A 20,516-nucleotide genomic window follows, 5' to 3' on the forward strand; every position below is an offset into this window, starting at 1 on the left:
GCAGACCTGACTTCAACCTGTCCTAGCCCAGGTCATTGCAGTTATTTGGAGAGTGAACTAGCAGATGTAAGATCCTCTCTCTCTCTCTTTCTCTCTACTGTACTGTCTTTCAAGTAAATAATAAATCTTCAAAAAAAAAAAAAACTACATCCATAGATATTTGTGAAATCTGCAGGTAACACAAAAAGTCACAGAAATTTTAATAAGTTAAAGTAATAATTTAAGGAAATAAATTATATAGTAATATATATCAGGTACATCCAATGAGGCTGGAGTAGCTATATTAACACCAGGCAAATAAACTTCAAAGTAAAAAGCACTGTCATGGATACAAAGAAAAACACAATGATTACAAATTTCAGTTTATCAGTATAAAACAAAAATTACAAACTTGAATATACCAGATAACATATCTATAAAATATATAAGGATAAAACTTAACAGGCCTATAAAAAAACACTAGAAGAACCTAATGTCACAATGGACATTTTAACATATTTCTGTACATAATTTGTATTTATTACAAGAGCAAAATAGACAAAACCCAAAAATTATGATAAATTTAAAGTAGTAGATATATATGGAAATTTGCAACAGTTAGAGAAAACATTATTTTTTAAAACTCTCAAGGGACAGTTACAAAACTTGATGACAGCAGTCAGTGTTGTGGTGATGGAGGTTAACCTTCCCCATCAGCATCCCATATAATCTTGGGTTCAAATCTTGACTGCTTGGCTTGCAATCCTTCTCCCTCTCCCTGCTAATGTGCCTGGAGAGCAGAAGATGTCCCAAGTGCTTATACCCCTGCAACACACATGGGAGACGCATTTGGAGTTGTCAACTGCTGGCTTAGAACTGACCCAGACCTGGCTGTTAAGATCATTTGGGGAGTGAGTCAGCAGATGGAAGATGTCCCTCTCTTTGTCTGTCTCTTTCTCTTCCTCCTCTCTCTCTCACTCTGCCTTTCAAATAAATGAGTAAATAAATCTTAAAAAAAAATAAACTTGATGACAATCTGTCCATGAAAATATTTTCAACTCATTTTATTTTATTTTATTTTTAAAAATTTATTTATTTATTTGAAAGGCAGAGTTACACACAGAGAGAAGAGGTCTGAGAGAGAGAGAGGTCTTCCATCCACTGGTTCACTACCCAATTGGCTGCAACGGTCAGAGCTGCGCCAGTCCAAAGCCAGGAGCCAGGAGCTTCTTCCAGGTCTCTCACACAGATGCAGGAACCCAAGGACTTGGGTCCCCTTCTACTGCTTTCTCATGCCATAGCAGAGAGTGGATTCGAAGAAGAGCAGCCAGGACTCCAACTGGTGCCCATATGGGATGCTGGCACTCCAGGCAGCAGCTTTACCCACTATGCCACAATGCCGGGCCCAACACATTTTAAAAAATTCAGAGTGTCTACACACAAGGTAAAGTTGGATTCTAATAACCAAGATTCTCTCTCTCTCTCTCTCTCTCTCTCTCTCTCTCTCTCTCTCTCTCTCACACACACACACACACACACATTTAGAAACAGATGAGCATATTTCAAAGAAACTCTTGTGTCAAAGGAAAAACAACTAGGCTACTAAGTAAACTTCAGGAAGAAAATCTTTCACTGGAAATTCCAGGCTCTACTGTTTTCTCCTTCTTTGGGGGAAAATTATGTACCTGATATGTGAATCACTATTCTTATCTATGAAATAAGGATAATAATACTACTTACATTATAAAGTGATTATGAGGTTTAAACAAGTTATTGCATAGAAAGTGGTTTCAAGAGAGTGGCACACATTAATCACTTTCTATTACTGTCATTGAGAAATCTTAATGCTAGTAAGCGAAAACAGTATGGGGGAAAAAAGCATAAGCTAATTTCTTCTGTTAACACAGATGTAAAAGTCCCAAGCAAAACATAGGAAAAGACTATCATAACACCATGAGTATAGATTGAAAATTCAACTTCACAAAATTATGGGTTACAATATTGCAAAGAAAAGACCAGGATAGACCTGTTGCAGTTTCTGGAATCCGACTACTCAATTCAGTCTGTCCAGTTCCTGCCTGTAATTTACTGACATCTGGTGAGAGTTATCCACTCTGGCCCTAATTCAAATGGTAATGCATAGTACAAATTAAATGCTTAACAGATGCACATTGAATCAAATCTGAGTTAGTTGTCCTTACTTCCTAATGCTGGCCATAATACACTCCTTCAACTGTTTGCATTTTTAATTAACAACAATAGCATGAATAGAATTATTATGATAGGCTGCATTGTGCCAAAGCTTTCAAATATAATATCCATTTAATCCTTAGAACACTCTTTTAAGGAGTGTATTACAATCATTTAATTTTATAGATCAATAAACTGTGGTACAAAGTGATCAAGTAATTTACCTAAACTCACACAGGAAAACTGGAATTTAGACATAAAATGTCCTTAGAAGCCCACAAATTTAATCATAGGCCACATGCCCTTAATTTATAATTAGAACTCCACTATAATCATTCCCAAAATTTACAAATCCCTCTCCAAAGAACCTGACCTCCATTCTTCTTGAATTTTAGTCCTGCTCTTATAAACTCAAAGATTTGAAGGTGCTACTGAGATGACTTTGAGTACTACATGTTGAGTATCCTTTATTCACAATATGTGGAAATAGAAGTGTCTCAGATGTGTTTTTTTTAATATTAGCAAATATATAATAAGAAATATTGGGGATTCAAACTTTCAATACAAAAGTCATGTATTTTTCATATACACCTATATAGATAGCCTAAAGAAATTTTATGCAATAATATAACATTCCTGACTTTCCAATACACCACATCACATGAGGTTATGCATAGAATTTCTACTTGGCAGCCAGTGCCTCGGCTCACTTGGCTAATCCTCCGCCTGCGGCGCCGGCACCCCAGGTTCTAGTGGTTGGGGCGCCGGTCCTGTCCCGGTTGCTCCTCTTCCAGTCCAGCTGTTTGCTGTGGCCCTGGAAGGCAGTGGAGGATGGCCCAAGTCCTTCGGCCCTGCATACACATGGGAGACCAGGAAGAAGCATCTGACTCCTGGATTCCGATGGGCGCAGCGCACTGGCCGTGGTGGCCATTTGGGGGGTGAACCAATGGAAAAGGAAGACCTTTCTCTCTGTCTCTCTCTCTCTCTCACTGTTTTAACTCTGCCTGTCAAAAAAAAAAAAAAAAGGAATTTCTACTTGGCGTCATGTAGGAACTCTCAAAAATCTTGAATTTTGGATTATTTCAGATTTCAGATTTTTCAGATTAGGGGATGCACAATCTGTACCACTGCCCGATAACTACTCTCTTTGATCATATCAAATTATTTAAATAGATAGATCAGTCAAGATGAAGTCTGATTTTTCCAATTTTCTTCTGAATCTGTTACTTAAACTTCAGGTGGCTCATTCTGAAACCAGCTAAATGGGGAAATTAGTGTACTAAGCCGCAACCCATGTTGGTGTTCTCGTGCTGCCTTGCTATTGATACACTGAAATGCCTGGTGGATTATCCCATTTGAGTTCCTATGCTTATTATATCATGTGTTCTCCCTGTTCTTACATTGTGTTGATTCATGTCTTTAATTCAGAAATGAAAATGGAATACAAAACTAAAATTGTGTGTCTGCCCTTTGACTCATTCTGAAGCCCAAGAGAATGATAGAAAATGCAGTTCCTATAGGTTTTCAAGTTAAACATATAAGATTTACAGCTGGGAAATTAATGGATAATTGTGTAAGTATTCACTGTGTAATATTAAGCACAAATAATTTCTTAAGACATATTTTTCAGTGTTGATGCTCATCAGATTTAGTCACACTGTTTTCTATGATTGTCTTATGATAATCAAAACCCTAACTGAAAAATATCACCAATATTTTTATTCTCACATAATAAAAGCCAGAAGTGTTTCTTTCTTTCAATAACTTAAGTTGAAATATCTTAAACTTTGGAAAATTTTCAATTAAAGTTAAATTGACTCTTATCTACAGAAAGTTGACTATATTTTCAGAGAAAAACTAAATTCCATATGAAATGCCATCACTTGAGTCATTATCTGCAGCCTCCCAGGATGTACATTAGAATGAAGTTGGAAGATAACTGGAGGAACTAGGACGCAAAACAGATACTCCAATGTGGGATGCAAGCAACTCAACCACTGCACCCAATGCCCATCCCTGAAACCAATAATTTACTTTTAGAAAGCAGTATAAACAACTTATTTTGTCATGGGCTAATAAATATAAACAGAAATAGCTGAAGTAGTTGAAAATGGTAATCTTAAATAGTAAAACTAAAATTATGGGAGAAATTAGAGCAACAAGTGCTTTCATTAGACATTCTATAAAACAGCTGTACTTTTATCCTAGATGTTTTAATTTCATTCTAAAAAATTGAATTTCATGGGTGCAAACTGTTGAAATCTTTACTTAATATATACTAAATTTATCTTCTGTATATAAGGAGAATTGAAAATGAATCTTGATGTGAATGGAATGGAGAGGGAGAGGGAGATGGGAGGGTTGCGAGTGGGAGGGAAGTTATGGGGGAGAAGCCATTGTAATCCATAAGCTGTATTTTGGAAATTTATATTTATTAAATAAAAGTTAAAAAAATTAAAAAAAAAGAATTTCACATGTGATTCTGAGATATTTTACAAAATAATCTCAAATTTAAATCTGAAGGATACTTCAGAAATCACCAAATCTTAGTTTCTTAAATTGTGTTTGGGATGTGGATTGAATGCTTTTACTCACTGAAAGTGTTTGAAAATTGTGATCATGAACATTTATGCACTTCCTTAGAGAAAGAGTGTAAAACTTCATTAGATTTTATGGGGTTCTCTGTATGTCCCCCCAAAATTAAGTTCAATCCTTTTGCTTTTTTCCTAAAGTCCCTGAGAGTCAGAGTAGCTAATTATAATTACATAGATGTTCCTATAATAATGGAACTAAAGCCTGGGTATTTTGATTATGTATTCTTTCCCTTAGGTTTCCTAATACTAATTCCATATGAGTGTGTGAAGTATTCTTTCTACTTATAAATAAGATAACATTGCCTACTTATGAATTTATTAAAGAATTCCATAAAATGATACCATCTTATATTCTAATGGCCTACACCTAACAGTCTTTATTTTCCATTTATCTGTTCTCATTTTTTTTGTTAATTCCATGTTGCCTAGACAAACTAGCTTCTTTAGTTGGCAATATTCTGTGTATATTATCATACATAGTAGTAAAAAGGAGGTAATACCATCCATACACCACAGCGAGGGGACAAGCAGAAGCTGCACTTTGGGATCCCTTCTAGACACCGCCCTATGAATCTCTTTGGTTAAGTGTAAATAAATATAGCCATGAGCAAAATAAGAGTGAGTCTTGTGACATTTTTCAATGAAATGCCAAAACTGAACTTAGATTTGCAAAACTCCTGAACTTGCAGTTGTTGTTGTAAGTGAGAATAGTCAGTGTATTTCTCTGCCTTGTGTCTTTATTCTTTGTAAACTGGTTCACACCGAATAATAATAAATAAGAGAAAGTTATACTATCTTAGACTCATGGAATTAGAAATCAAGAATTTGTAAAGAATGTCTAATATAGATGAGACATTTGTAATTCAATCACAAGTTTCCTTTCCTTCCTTTCTTTAAAAAATATGTTTACATTTGCTGCCTTGTTTACCAGCTAGAAAACTACTTTCTATATGACACTAACAAATGTTTTAAACAAGAATGAATAAAAGTGGGAAATAAATATTATAATCCATGCATGTATAGATAATACTTTCTTTGGAAGACCATTGGGATGCTTTCATATTCAGAAGTGTGCATTAAAAAACCATGGGAAAAAACCTTGATTAGATCATATTGATGTTAAATTGTTGATGATGGTAATGACAATATGTTATAATTTATGAATTAAAAAATTCTCAGTTACTCTGCAGTGCTAGGTAAATAATCACCACCTCCATAAACATTGCGATAAACCTAACAGTTGACCTTTCCAAGTTGAGATTTCTAATAGGACATGGAATAATGCATGTTTAGTCCAAACCAACAGGCTGCAGTAAAGACCTCATAAATAATAACATTTGAAGTTCTCCTCACAGAATGGAAAGAAAAATAAGACTGTTGACTCTGGCAACAAGTAGTATATGCTTAACTAGTGATCTTTTGGGCAAGAGATAAGTGGAATTATAACTAAACATGCCGTATAATCAAAACCAATACAATGTTCTTCATTGCTCTTTACATTTGGAACACTTCTCCAAGGGTATGATTCCCACAAACAGAAAAAGTCATTGTTCCCTAGATTTTGAATGACATAATGGCCTTCTTCCCAAATAGGACTTTATATTTCTCTAAATTAAGAACTTCCAAGGGAGAAGCAATGAATTCCCGTTAAAGATGAAGAGAAAAGAACAGTCCATTTAATACTTACTGCAAATCCAAAAGATGATGCCTTTTTCCCTTCTTAATGACTCAGGTAGGTAACAATCATTGTTAGATATCATCATTAGAGTAACTGACATGAATCACAAGAACTAATATATCACAGATCTTTATAAATCCTTATATTATACATTGAAAGAGGCTAAAGCACAGCAAAAGACCAAGTTCATCTTAAGTTTTCAGCAAAAGGTATCCTGTGAAGATCTATGAAACTGACAAAATGTCCTCAAATGGCTCCTGAATTCTGAAAAATGGAAATGTTTGGAGACATTATTGTCAACTGGCTGCAGCAGGCGCCTATTTAAACTCCAAGACTGGGTCAGATAAGGTGATGCTTCCTTTGAGGAGCAGTGTTACTATGCACCCCTGCTGCCATTTAAACAAGCTTCAGTCAGTGACTTTCCCTGGAGGATGCTACTGAGGATTCAAAAGGGGATGTAGGCTTCGTGTGGTCCCCTCCCACAGATTTGGTTGTTTGTACAAAATAACTGCCTTGCCAAAGGCCTCCCTCCCAAGGATTCCAATTTCCATTTATAGACATGTTGTTTAATTTTTTCAAGGATAAAATATTCATACTATTAAGGAAATATTTAATTAAAGTAGCCTATAGTATATATAAAAATAGCCATTTAATATTATACTTAATAATATATAATATTATGATTCATTAGTGATAAGTGTCTTAGCACCTCAAAATATTCCAAAAAGTAGAATATTAAAATATTAATAGAAAACATTATTGAATCACAAAAAGGTTGAATGAAGAAATTCATCTAAAACTGAATCTCCACATATGTAATAAATTCATGAATATATCATAAGTAGAAGTCAGATGTTACTTGAATACTGATTTCCTTGAAAGGAGTTTAAAATTTAGAGAAAGTATGGAAAAAGGAAAACATGTACAATAGTTTATAGTTCATCTATCTCTAATAACATGGATGTGGACAAAAAATTTTGAAAATTTGCATCTTTAAATCATATGATGTTATCATCTAAATATTTAATCCCAAATGAATAAATCATCAATAAAATAAAGTTTAAGTTTTCTTAATTTTTGGAACTGAATTACAAAAATTTAATGTTATACCTTCAATCCTCAGGGAAGAAATAACTCACAAAGAAAAATAAACAGATTTTATGAAGAAGTTAATTTAACTATCAGAAAGTAATATATCAGATTACACAAAAATACAGCTTCACTCACCAAGCCTGGAACTGAATCCACCAAATTAACTCTCTATTTGGTCATTTATTCTCATCTTCAGCACCCCTTTATTCAAATGTGATTCAACGAGACTAATATTTACTTTCTATATTTGGACTCCAAATAAGTAGACACTATTTTCCTTGTTTTCAAAGAATTTCCAGTGCAATTAGGAAAAAAACAATACTGTATATACTGAAGAACCATGGAACTGTTCAACTTACAGTAATTAGTATTATACAAAACTGAATCAATATGTAATAACGCTTTAGGTTATCATTTATCACAGAAAAGTGATACATGTCCCTGGAAAAGAGCAGTAAATCCTACAATTGTGCATGGTATACAGTGTCCATTTTAGAGAATAATATTGTCTGCTTATTCATTCATTCATTCAACAAATATTCACTGAGCATTACTTTTAAGCCAGATCCTCTTTCATGATCAGAATATAAAGCAGAAGTAAAAAAAATAAATAAATACAAGATAAAGTCATACCTTCAAGGGAACAACACTCCAGACTTAGTAGTTTTCTCTTTTTTCTTATATTTAAGTCTTCAGTCTCTCCTTCTATCATCTGTTTGACAAACAGGCCATTCTGAGTCATCATAGTACCAATACTCCTGGAAATAATAATTGGTTTATTATTATGCATATGGAACTAAAGATAGTGAGACTCCTTCTTTAAAATTCATTTTATCACTGGAGCTGGCAGTGCCATGGCGCACTAGGTTAATCCTCCGCCTGCAGCACCAGCATCCCACATGGGTGCTGGTTCTAGTCCTGGTTGCTCCTCTTCCAGTCCAGCTCTCTGCTGTGGCCTGGAATAGCAGTAGAAGATGACCCAAGTGCTTAGGCCCCTGCACCTGCATGGGAGACCAGGAGGAAGCACCTGTCTCCTGGCTTCCGATCAGTGCAGCGCCGGCCATTGCAGCCATTTGGGGAATGAACTAACGGAAGGAAGACCTTTTTCTCTCTCTGTCTCTCTTTCTCACTGTCTGTAACTTTATCTGTCAAATAAATAAATAAAATCTTTAAAAAAAATTCATATTATCACTTTAGTTTAAATTTGTGTCAATTCAATTTAAAATATTCCAACTAATATAATAAATGTCCCAAAATATTATTAAATAAATTTCTACTGCTAAGAAATTTTAAAGTAAAGGCAGTTGATTGTGGTTTGTAATTCAGAGAAAGAAAAAAAGAACTATCATAAATAAACCTTAATGAATATATGATTTCCTTCAGTAAAATAGTCATTTTCTGAAAAATAAAGAAAACAATTCTATTACTCAGCAGATTGGTCCATGAGAGTTATTCCTGAAAATAAGTAGGAAATGTGGAACTGATTAAAATTTCCAGAAAACTACTAGAAAGAGTAAATTGTGAAGAAGTAAGTTTCATAATGAGTTTCCACAGGTGGTCCATGCTGTCCCCTGTAACTCTTGGGCCAGGCTAAAAAGTACTGTGCATTTTCATTTACTACTCCTTCTTTCAATTTGGAAACTTAAGATCTTAAATGCTATAAAGATATAAAACTACAAGGATATAAAAAAGATTTTTCATAGCTGACATTAGGAAGTATATTATTATAAGTAATGAGATGATTTCAGGAACTACAGATATATAGTCATTAAGATGAAAACAGCAGGCCTCCGTTAATATATAAAATATACAAAATAGCTGAACTGTTCACAGCCAAGGAAATTGGGATTTATGGTAAGCTCCTTATATACAGCATTTTGTGCCATTTTTTAAAAAAGGCATTATATATGTTGTGGGTATTATTATTACCAATAAAAATAATTATACATAAGATATCATGAATCTGTTCATCAGAAGTCAAAGTGTCAAATGTTATATGCAGATTCCAATGCTAAGTAAATTTAACTTCTACCTCAAACATTCCAAGTACTCACTATAATTAATGAATAGGTAATTTAACTTGGAAGCTTTCTTCATTTCCCATTATTCCATATATGTATATCCTAAAGCATCTCCTGAGTCAAGGAAAGACTCCTCCCCATGGAAGATGACTATTTTTCCAGAAGGAATTCAACTCATCTTGTTCTTTGCTATAACCAATATTTATAGATATTCTATTACAGAGGTACACTGGAATACTTTCTTGTGAACTATGAATGCTTTACAATTAAAATCAGTAGTTGTCTCAAAGTTAAATATTATCATAGAATGAATTACTGGAATATAATCATAAATCTGGGTTTTTATTATGTAATTAAAATTATATTAGATGAGATCAGGCGCATTCAGGGTGGTATGGCCATAGACTAAAATTATATTAGAAATGTATTATTAAAAATATCAGTCAGATTTTCACAATTTGACATCATGTACAGTAGCAGATTATTCCTGTGGTCACCAGATTGGACACTGGCCACACAAAATAGAAATTCACCTTCAATTGAGATTAGTAAGAAACTGCATTATGTGTGTTTGTATGCATGCAAGGTATATAAGAAGCTGCTACCATTACCAAGTAATTAAGGCTGTTTTCCACTCTAATAATAACTGATCAATGTAAAGTGCTATATATTTTTTTTTATTTACTAAATATAAATTTCCAAAGTACAGTTTATGGATTACAATGGCTTTCCCCTCCCCCCCATAATTTCCCTCCCACCTGCACCCCCCCATCTCCTGCTCCCTAATTTTTAACTACAAGAAATAAAGATTTTGGTTGATGGTGACAATGCAGTTTTAGGATACACTTCTACAAAGTAAAATTTTCAACATAACTTAAACAATAGTTTTTTAAATATTTTATATGTTGACTTAAAATTAATTTTTTCACTTATAATCAATTCTGTTTTTTAAGCACATATTGTGAAAAAATTCTGGTGGCAGATTTTGCATTATTCTTTTTTTTAAATGATTTATTTATTTATTTGAAAGAGTACACAGAAAAAGAAGGAAAGGCAGAGAGAGAGAGAGGGAGAAAGAGGTCTTCCATCTGCTGGTTCACTCCCTAATTGGCATCAATGGCCGGAGCTGTGCCAATCTAAAGCCAGGAACAAGGAGCTTCTTCTAGGTCTCCCATGTGGGTGCAGGGGCCCAAGGACTTGGGCCATCTTCTACTGCTTTCCCAGGCCATAGCAGAGGATTGGATGGGAAGTGGAGCAGCTGGGTCTCGAACCGGCACCCATATGGGATACTGGCATTGTAGGTTGTGTCTTTACCCGCTACACCACAGAGCCAGCCCCTTGCATTATTCTAATTCATCTTTTTAAGATTTAACAAATTGTTAAAGTAGGATATTTGTTTGAAAGGCCTGTTGCCAAGTATAGAATTAAATAATTAACTAATGTAAATCTTAAAAATAATTTTGCTTACTATTGGGAACAGTGAACATACCAATAGGTTCTAGAAAGATTAGGATTATAACATAATAATTACATAGAACTTCAATTCAGATGAAAACTCCCTTTACTCTGTCATTGATGTACAGGAAAAATCCTATGGTTTTCACACTTTCCAGAAGACCTTTTTCAGTTACCATCAAATATCAAAGCAATAATGGAAAACTGATCTGCTAGTTCAGATTCTCCATGTAGAAATTTAGAGCTGTGAATTAATACATAGAGGAGCAGAGAAGTATTTTGAGATGGACCATATTATAGTTCCAGCGCCAAAAACTAGTCATGGTTTCTCTGAAGTAAGAGTTCTATAGGTGTCTTGGTGTCAACTTTTCCTAAGGTCTTAGATTCCACAAGTCAACAATATTCTCTCAATACATTTGAATTTCTTCTTGGCTTCTATTGCTTTTGACTACAACTACCTTATATGTAAAGATTCTATATGGTGTTTGTCATTTTACTCCTAACACTTAAGCATTTCTTATAACATTAAAATATTAAGTAGAAATTTTTGTTATTAGAAAATTAATAGGAGGGTTTTTTTTTTTTTTTTTACAGGCAGAGTGGATAGTGAGAGAGAGAGAGACAGAGAGAAAGGTCTTCCTTTACTGTTCATTCACCCTCCAACAGCCGCCGTGGCCGGCGCGCTGCAGCCGGCGCACCACGCTGATCCGAAGCAAGGAGCCAGGTGCTTCTCCTGGTCTCCCATGCGGGTGCAGGGCCCAAGCACTTGGGCCATCCTCCACTGCCTTCCCGGGCCACAGCAGAGAGCTGGCCTGGAAGAGGGGCAACCAGGACAGAATCTGGCGCCCCAACCGGGACTAGAACCGGAGTGCCGGCGCTGCAGGCAGAGGATTAGCCTATTGAGCCGCAGTGCTGGCCAATATGAGGGTATTTCAAAATGTTCTTGGAAAATAAAAGTAAAAGATACTGATTTTCCTGCAAAATGTTTTAATTAATATATATTTTCTTCATAATACAGTTCTGTAGACTTTATGTATATTCTTCATTCACATGGATTTCAAAAATGTTTATACCAAAATAAAGTTATCTTTTAATTCCATTTTCTATGAAATTTTTGAAGTTCCTGCTCACATGTATGGTATACTGAAAATTTTATGTATCAACACATGAATGTACAAAATATCTTAACCAATTTTACATTAATAATAAAGAGTCCAAAATTTGTGGTATTACAAAGAAAAGTAAATATGAAAATTCTTTAGGAAAAGTAATAAATAAACAAAAAATAAATAGGTATTCTAATAGGAATTTTTTATTAAGATTTATTTATTTATTTAAAAGTCAGATCTATGTAGAGAGAAGGACAGAGAGAAGAAAACAGAAGAGATCTTCCATCCACTGGGTCACTCCTCAAATGGCTGCAAAGGCCAAAGCCAGGAGTCAGGAGCTTCTTCCAGGTCTCCCTTTTGGGGGTAGGGGCCCAATCACTTGGCCATCTTCTGCTGCTTTCCCAGGCACATTACAAGAAGCTGCATTGGAAGTGGAGAAGCTAGGATTCCAAAGTGTCCAAATTGATGCTAACACTACAGACAGAGGCATAACCTCATATGCCACAGCACCAACTCCCAGTAGAAATTTTTGAAAGACATGAAAATTATAAATAGGTTTCCCCAAAAATTGAAAATGTTCTGTTTTCCAAAAGAAATGTTTTCTAGGTGGGTGTATGACCCAGTAGTTGACTCTGCTTGGGATGCTTGCATTCCATATTATAGTGCCTGGGTATAGGTCCTAGCTCTATCCTGATTCCAGCTTCCTGTGAATATGGTCATAGGAGGCAGCAGGTGATGGTTCAAGTGCTTAGGTCCCTGATACCCATGTGGGAGATCCAGATTGAATCCTAGAATCTTGGCTATGTCTTGACCCAGACCTTCCTTATCTGCTGAAGGTATTTAAGGTCCCTCCTCTCTCTCTCTCTCTCTCTTTTAAATAAATTAAACAAATAAGTAATATTTTTAAAGTTTTCTCAATAGAAAACCTCTTATTTGTTAACATGCAACTTTTAGATAATATCTTTACTTATCAATACAAATATTTTGGTCAATGATATTATAGGAAAATGTATATTCCATCACCAAAATTCTGTAAAACATTTTATGTAAATGATGTGAAGGTGAACATGTGAGTCTCAAATACAATTGCCAAATTGTCAGAATGCATAGGTAAGATTGGTGCTGACAGCAGCATCCCAGTGTCAGACTTAGTGTGACCCTGTAATTGTGTCTTGTCCTCGACATGCTTTCAATGCAAGTTTGTTTTGACTGGCATGGTGCAGCTAATATCCCAGTTTTTGAAAAACTATTGAAACATTGAGGAGAATTTAGTGATTTGAGAAAATATTTTAAACGTAAGAGAAGACATTTCTGCATACAAAACAATTAATGATTAACAACTACATCAGTTGCTTAGAGATCAGAAATTACTGTTCTAAACATCAAATCAAATATTTTATTACTGTTATACAGGTTTACCTTTCAGCTATATTTTGGAAAACTGGTTGCGGTCTGAGGGTTTGTAATGCAGAATAGTGTTTTTGTTTTATTTTTCTTAAAAGTGAAGAAAAAGCTCTTGTAATATTTTCTTAAAGTATATTTATTTGAAGAAAGAATTAATTTTCTTTGGTTAATTATTTTACAGCATAAAGAAAAAAATTTCCAAATTATTTTATAAAAATCCAGCATGAGGTGCCAGCATTGAGTGTTAAACCACTGCCTGTAAGCCAGCATGACATATGAACGCAGATTTAGTCTCAGCTCTTCCACTTCCATCAAGCTCCCTGTTTTTTTTTTTAACTTTTATTTACTAAATATAAATTTCCAAAGTACAGTTTATGGATTACAATGGATCCCCCCCCATAACTTCCCTCCCACCCACAACCCTCCCCTTTCCCACTCCCTCTCCCCTTCCATTCACATCAAGATTCATTTTCAATTCTCTTTATATACAGATCAGTTTAGTATATATTAAGTAAAGATTTCAACAGTTTGCCCCCACATAGTAACACAAAGTGAAAAATACTGTTTGAGTACTAGTTATAGCATTAAACCACAATGTACATCACATTAAGGACAGAGATCCTACATGATATTTTTAAAAAATTGATTAATTTTCTATGCAATGTCCAATTTAAAACCAAGTTTTTTTTTTATTTTCAATTATCTTTATATACAGAAGATCGATTCAGTATATACTAAGTAAGGATTTCATCAGTTTGAAGCCACACAGAAACACAAAGTGTAAAAATACTGTTTCAGTACTAGTTATAGCATTACTTCACATTGGACAAAACATTAGGGACAGATCCCACATGAGACGAAAGTACACAGTGACTCCTATTGTTGACTTAACAATTTGACACTCTTGTTTATGGCATCAGTAATCTCCCTAGGTTCTAGTCATGAGTTGCCAAGGCTATGGAAGCCTTTAGGGTTCGCCGACTTCGATCTTATTCCGATAGGGTCATAGTCAAAGTGGAAGTTCTCTCCTCCCTTCAGAGAAAGGTACCTCCTTCTTTGATGGCCCCGTTCTTTCCACTGGGATCTCACTCGCAGAGATCTTTCATTTAGGTCTTCTTCTTCTTCTTCTTTTTTTTTTTTTTTCCAGAGTGTCTTGGCTTTCCATGCCTAAAATACTCTTATGGGCTCTTAAGCCATATCCAAATGCCTTAAGGGCTGATTCTGAGGCCAGAGTGCTATTTAGGACATCTGCCATTCTATGGGTCTTCTGTGTCTCCTGCTCCCCATGTTGGATCATTCTCTCCCTTTTTGATTCTATCAGTTAGTATTAGCAGACACTTGTCTTGTTTGTGTGATCCCTTTGACTCTTAGACCTATCAGTGTGATCAATTGTGAACTGAAGATGATCACTTGGACTAGTGAGATGGCATTGGTACATGCTACCTTGATGGGATTGTATTGGAATCCTTGGCACATTTCTAACTCCACCATTTGGGGCAAGTCCGATTGAGCATAGCAGAAGATGGTCCTAGTGCTTAGATCCCAACCATATATGTGGGAAATTCAGCTAGAGTTCCAGGCTCCAGGCTTCATCCTTACCCTGCTCCTGGAAGTTGCAGCCATTTGGGTAGTGAACTAGTGCATGGAAGATCTCTCTTTCTCTCTCTCTCTCTCTCTCTTGTAACTTTGCCTTTCAAATAAATAAATAAATATTAAAAAATCCAGCATGAAATTAAAAGTCTTTATGCCTTACTACTTCAAATGCCAAGATTTTAAATAAAGATTAAGCAGGTGTTAAAGAGGGGTTGGAGATGTGACAGTGGATTAAGCTTCCTCCTGCAGTGCTGGCATCCATATTGGCAATGGTTCGAATGCTGATTACTCCACTAATGTGCAGCTAATGTGCCTTAGAGAGCAGCACCTGGGGACCCTGTGCCTCCATTGCAGACCCAGATATGTCTACTTGGGTAATGAACCAGCAGATTAAAGATCCTTCTCCCTCTCTTTCTGTAACTCTGCCTTTCAAATAAATAAATCTCAATAAAAAGACTGTTAAAGAAAGAGACAGCAAAACTAAGAGGGACTTACTCCATAAATATAAAGAAGAAAAACATTCAGTATTGTATCAAATATAATTCATGTATTAAGGGGTCAAATAAATAAAGATTTCCATATAACACAAAAAAGCACTTAAAAAAGTGAACATCCATATGTAACTTTTTTGAAACAGAAGCATTATTCTTAATGGTGCAACATTACTATCGTTCATTATTAAAGTCAAGAGTTACTTGATTATTACAACTACTGCTTTAAATTGTTTGAAAATTACAATTAATATGATTTAAAAATGAAGTGGCATGTAAAATTCTTACTATTTTAGTAATTGACAGTTTGAAGGCTTAGAAATGAAATAAAAAATTAAAACAAGAATTCTTTTTTTTAAATTTTTTTTATTTGACAGGTGGAGTTAGTGGGAGAGACAGAGAAAAAGGTCTTCCTCCTGTTGGTTCACTCCCCAAGTTGCCGCCATGGCCGGCGTGCTGTGCCAATCCGAAGCCAGGAGCCAGGCGCTTCTTCCTGGTCTCCCATGCGGGTGCAGGCGCCCAAGCACTTGGGCCATCCTCCACTGCCTTCCTGGGCCACAGCAGAGAGCTGGAGTGGAAGAGGAGCAACTGAACTAGAACCCAGTGCCCATATGGGATGCCGGCACCACAGGCAGAGGATTAGCTAAGTGAGTCACAGCACCGGCCCCCAAAACAAGAATTCTTAAGACAATGTATTATAAAATCAAAATAATTCACTTACACAAATAATAACCAGTAACTGTTACAAAGTAAAAACTTTACTTAAGAATAAATCAATATAATTCTAAGAATGAACATTAAAAATCACTTAAGTATTATACAGAATGATTTGAATAAATGGAAATAAATGCTTCTCTTGTATTATCAGATTCAATATGATAAAGATTCAATTCTTCATTAATGCATAAAATTAATATTTGCTCCTATAAAAACCATACTGTTCTTAATTAAAAGTTCATTTGGAAAGAATTAGTATTTAAATATCTTCCTATCATATTAAAATGTATTATAAAGATCTGCTGGTAATAGTAATGAAACAGTGCAGTTCAAGCGCTATAAGGATTGATAGATCAGGGCTGGCACTGTGGCATAGCATGTAAAACTGCCACCTGCAGTGACAATATCCCATACAGGTGCCGGTTTGAGTACCCACTGCTCCACTTCTGATCCAGCTCTCCGCTAATGGCTGGGAAAGCAGTATAGGATGTCCTAAGTCCTTGGGCCACTGCACCCATGTGGGAGACCAGGAAGAAGCTCCAGGCTTCTGGCTTCAGATCAGCCCTGCTCCGGCCATTGTGGCCATTTGTGATTGAATCTGTTAAGGGAAGACCCCTCTCTCTGTCTGCCTCTGCTTCTCTCTAACTCTGCCTTTCAAATAAATAAATAAATATTAAAAAAAAAAAAAAAGGATAGACCAATGGAGCACAAGAGATGTACAGAACAGAATCCTAATACAGATGGGAAAATGAATATACGATGAAATGTTTCAGAATACTTGGGGTTGCAAGTCAAAGAAACAGCTCAAATTGGTTGCTATGGTTTGAATGTTTGGGTGTTCACTTAGTTCAAATATTGAAAGAAGCCTAGGGGCTGGCGCCATGGCTCACTTGGTTAATCCTCTGTCTGCGGCGCCGGCATCCGGGTTCTAGTCCCAGTTGCTACTCTTCCAGTCCAGCTCTCTGCTGTGGCCCGGGAGAGCAGTGGAGGATGATCCAAGTGTTTGGGCCCCTGCACCCACATGGGAGACCAGGAAGAAGCACCTGGCTCCTGGCTTCAGATCGGCGCAGCACCGGCCATGGCAGCCATTTGGGGAGTGAACCAACAGAAGGAAGACCTTTCTCTCTCTCTCTCTCTCACTGTCTATAACTCTACCTGTCAAATAAATAAATAAAACAAAAAGAAAGAAGCCTAATCCCCAATTATGGTACTAGGAGGTAGGCCTTTAGGAACTGATTAGGTCACAAGGGTGAGGTTCTCATTAATGGGATTAATGTCCCAGTAAAAGATTACTCCGTGACCTGCCTTGTCCCTTTCCATTATTTGAGGACCCAACAAGAAGGCACCACATATAAACCAAGATATTGGCTCTCATCAGAAATCAGATCTGCTGGTGCCTTGATTTTGAACTTCCCAGTATTCAGAACTGTAAGAAAAAGTTTCTACTTCTTATAAGTTATCAAATCTGTGGTATTTTGTTATAGAAACCTGAATAGACTAAGATACTGGTTTATGTAAAAGGGGAACTTTATTGGCTAATAGAAACATATCATAGCCAGTGCCACGGCTCAATAGGCTAATCTTCTGCCTTGCGGCGCCAGCACACCGGGTTCTAGTCCCGGTCAAGGTGCCGGATTCTGTCCCGGTTGCCCCTCTTCCTGGCCAGCTCTCTGCTATGGCCCGGGAAGGCAGTGGAGGATGGCCCAAGTGCTTGGGCTCTGCACCCACATGGGAGACCAGGATAAGCACCTGGCTCCTGGCTTCAGATCAGCGTGGTGCGCCGGCCGCAGCGCGCTGGCCGTGGCGGCCATTGGAGGGTGAACCAACGGTAAAGGAAGACCTTTCTCTCTGTCTCTCTCTCTCACTGTCCATTCTGCCTGTAAAAAAAAAAAGAAAGAAAAGAAAAAAGAAAAAGAAACATATCATGCAAAGCAAAGACTTGCAGCTGTGTCAATAGAAAATAGAAATTCTTCTCTCTGTGACAGTCCCTAGGAACTGTACAGTGTCTGACAGAGAAAACAAGCAATATATATGTTAACTGAATGCACAGATAAAGGAGCAGGCTGAGATACAGTGTCAAGAGTTGGGATGGGGAACACAGTATAAAGTAGAACTTGATTCTCAGTTTCAGACAATCATGAAGGTAGAAGTAGGATTGCGCCCCCATTTTTTTTAAAAAAAAGATTTATTTATTTGAAAGGCAGAGAGGGAGGGACAGAGAAAGAAGTCTTTCATCCACTGGTTCACTCCCCAAATGGCCCCAATGGCCTAGGTCTGGGCCAGGCTGAAGGCAGGAGCCAGGAGCTTTTTCCTGATCTCCCACATTGAGGAGGGGGACAAGGACTTGGGCCATCTTTTACTGTTTTCCTAGCACATTATCAGGGAGCTAGATCACAAGTGGAAGAGCTGGGACTAGAACTGGTGCCCATATGGGATGCTGGCATCACAGGCGGTGGCTTTACCCACTATGGCACAGTGCTGTCCTTGTGCCCCAAATTTTTAATGAAGCAGAAAACTAGTAGCAGAAGAGAAGAAAACAGTACCTAAACCTGGGTTAGTTTTTTGGAAATAGAATTTGAGAAACAGTGTATAGTGGAGGAAACAAGTCTACAGGTACACAGGGTGAAAACAAGTTTATGAAGTGGCAGAAGCAAAATACAGTTTGAATAGAATATCACATGTGTGGAAGTAAATAAAATACAAAAATATAAACCTAAAAAGTGAAATGCATGTTATCAAGAGAGGAAACAGATGTTTTAATAAGGGAAATTCAAAAGAGCTAATATTTAAGGGCTGGTATTGTGGTTCTACTTCTGATCCAGCTCCCTGCTAGTGGATCTGGGAAAACAGCAGAAGACAGACCAAATACTTGGCCCATGTCATCCACGTGGGAAATCCAGATGGAGCTGCAGGCTCCTGGATTTGGCCTGATCCAGTCCTTGTCATCGCAGGCACTGGAGAGTGAACCAAAAGATGGAAACAGATCAAACTGTCATCTCTGTAACTCTGCCTTCCAAATGAATAAATTTTTTTAAAAATCTAACATTTAATACATTCTTCCTATGTTCCAAAGAACCTGATACAAAAAATTTAGTAATCAAAAATAGTTCATCAGACTGACAGTGTTACTGTCTCCAGATTATAGGCAATAGATTGAAACTCAGAGGGATAAGCAAGTTGTCCAAGAGCACATAGCTAATAAGCTGAGATGTAAGCTTTGAGTCTGACAGTCTGACCCCAGAGCCCATGCAGGAGTCAGGGACTCAATTTGTGTCTCTCATGTGGGCAGCAAGTATTTGATCCATCACCTGCTGCTTTCTGGGTTTTTGTTTGTTTATTTCACTTTGTTTTGTTTTGTTTTTGCAGGAAGTTAGATTTGGAGGTGGAGCTGAGACTCAAACCAGGTCATTCAGATTTGAGATTCAGGCATCCCAAGCAACATCTTAACCACTGTGCCTAATGCCTGTTCAGCATCACCCATTTTGAAATCTCCTCACCATAACTGATGCAAGAAAGTATACGAAATTTCCAGTGTGATGGAAAACCGGAGAAAATGGCTAGTCCATGCTTTCCAAGTGTTGCCATCTTTACTATTACTCTTTTTGCCATTCTGATGTTTTGAAATAAGATTACTAGCATCTATCTGTTGAACCCTGAGGTTGCAGACTCAGACTTGGCTCTTAGATGCTTCTCCACTCTCTGTAGATTCAGACACACTATAGCTTTTACTACTGCTTTTAAGGCTTTACAATTCACAACTCCAAATTTAGTCTGCATCAAATGCTTAACTTCACTATAGCAGATCACAGTTAACAACCTTTATGTTTCCTTGAAGTCTTGGACTACTATCTGTAAAACGCTTTCATTTGTTGAGAATTATCTTTTATTATCTTGCAGCAGGTTCAGATTCCTCTTAGAAGTTTTCAATTCTGTATCCTAATATAGACCATCATAAAGCAGCATATTAAAGGGTTGCTCAGATAACCAAAATATTGATATATCAAAAGATCTTGTGAAACAGTGCCCAAATTTAATTAATGGAAGACTACAAAGTGACAATGAAGTCTTCAGTAGTTATCTAGTTGGTAGAGTATAAATTTGGGTTGCTAAAATATACTTTTTTCCCAGACTCTTCTCTAACCTGAAGTGAAAAACTACTGTCCTTTATTCTCTTGTTCAATGAGATTTTATGG

General features: G+C 36.5%; 1 long non-coding RNA gene across 4 annotated transcripts in view; it reads right to left on the bottom strand.

Moving 5' to 3' along the window:
- Positions 1-20,516, bottom strand: part of LOC133759998 (uncharacterized) — a 163,811-nt gene that overhangs the window by 66,129 nt on the left and 77,166 nt on the right. For all 4 annotated transcript variants that reach the window (XR_009865947.1, XR_009865948.1, XR_009865950.1 and 1 more), the window contains one exon: positions 8,167-8,291. This is a non-coding gene — a long non-coding RNA (uncharacterized LOC133759998). The remainder of the gene's footprint in view (positions 1-8,166; positions 8,292-20,516) is intronic.

Source organism: Lepus europaeus, chromosome 5, assembly GCF_033115175.1.
Source record: "Lepus europaeus isolate LE1 chromosome 5, mLepTim1.pri, whole genome shotgun sequence".
In the NCBI taxonomy this organism is placed as follows: Eukaryota; Metazoa; Chordata; class Mammalia; order Lagomorpha; family Leporidae; genus Lepus; species Lepus europaeus.